General features: G+C 47.9%; 1 protein-coding gene across 1 annotated transcript in view; it reads right to left on the bottom strand.

Annotated features, from left to right (window-relative positions):
* The window catches only part of NFXL1 (nuclear transcription factor, X-box binding like 1), a 106,801-nt gene that overhangs the window by 54,451 nt on the left and 50,748 nt on the right, over window positions 1-1,602 (bottom strand). The gene's annotated exons all lie outside the window — the stretch shown is intronic.

Below are 1,602 nucleotides of genomic sequence, written 5' to 3' on the forward strand. Positions count from 1 at the left end.
CTGAGCCAGGAGACAGCTGTCTCCTGGCCAGGGCTGGGACCCTGCTCCCTGCCCCCAGGCAGCTGCCTGCTGCTGGGGTAGGAGACAACATCCCCCTGCTCTGGCAGGAGGGAGCTCCTGCCCCCAGCTCCCTGATCAGGGACAAGGGATTTGAAAAGAGCTGCAGGGGAGGGGCAGGTCCCAGCCTCCTGCCCCTATTTACTAGTGGGGCAGCTAGCAGCAAGCCCTCAGCTGGGTGAGGAATCCCCACCAGCTAGCTGCCCCACTGGCAAATCAGAGCAGAGGGCTGCCCCACCCCTGCAGTTCTTTCCGAGCCCTGTGCCTCAATCTCCTGATCAGGGCATGTGGCTGGGACCTGCCCTAATGGGGACAGTTCTGAGTGATTGTGGGGCAGAGGCTGGAGAGCCTGTTCCCCGCTCAGCTCCACGATCATGCAACTGGGTGAGGAACAGGTTCCCCAGCCCCGCTAGCAGGAAGCTCCCAGTGCCAGCTCCACAACCACAGGGCCAGCACTGGGAGAGCCTTATCTCCCAGCCTGAGCTCCCACTAGGTGCATCTACATGAGTGCTTTACTGTAATTAGACTACTTAACTCTGCAGCAGAGTCAACATCTACAAGTGCACCAGTATTACGGCACAGTAAACTAATTAATTATGCTGTAAGCACCATCAGGGACAATACTGTATTATGAGGAACTATTTACTGCACTGAAATGCACATGCAGATGCTGACCAGGGATGTAAATTGCTCCCAGTCAGCCCAGCCAGCCAGGGGCCTGCTCTGCCCCAGCTCAAATTGCTGCTGTCCCAGGCGCATGTGTAGAAGCTGTGCCTGGGACCAGTTTACTCTGGCTCAAACTGCTTCAGAGTGTATTGCTTCACATTAACTGCATGAGTAGACGCACCCACTAAGTACCTGCCTTAGCCCAGTATTCTAGTCTATATTCAAGAATACCAGTACCAGTTCCCAGCCCTGGTCTACAGGACAGTTCACTGCAAAGCAAAATTAAATACATACATGCTTCGTTCTGGAGATCTTTTAGGCCCCAATCCTGCGACCAGATTCACACAGATAAGCAGACCTGACTCATCACTGGAACTTTAAAGAGCACAGCACAAATATTTTTTGCACATGATCACAGCCCAATCCTCAACAATTCATAGATCGGTCAAAGCAAAAGTGTGTGCATCGTTCTTCCATTAGGGCTATTTCCATGACAAATTTCAACTCTATGCAGCTTATGACGCACAACTAAGCGCATACGATTTTTTTTTCTCCTTTTAAATAGTAAAAGGTGTATTTCATCCTGTTCATACATAGCTAATCTGTTTTTGCTAAAGTTTCTTTTAAAGTGCCAGTTTTGGTTAAGCAAAAATTGTCACCCAAAAAAATTCCATTTCCAGAAAGCCAGAAGCAACTGGAAGCATAATTAAGACAGTTTCATAACTTAATCAAAGCATGTTAAAGCATAGAACAGAACAGATTTAACACTATACGTCTCCCCAGCAAAATGTGAAGAAAACTTAAATTTGTAATGGGAAGGTATTGTTCAGTTATAGAATATGTTTCTTGCATATTTTTCTTTTCTTTTTTAAAAAAAGG

Source organism: Gavialis gangeticus, unplaced genomic scaffold, assembly GCF_001723915.1.
Source record: "Gavialis gangeticus isolate Ggan-Ray unplaced genomic scaffold, GavGan_comp1, whole genome shotgun sequence".
Classification (NCBI taxonomy): Eukaryota; Metazoa; Chordata; order Crocodylia; family Gavialidae; genus Gavialis; species Gavialis gangeticus.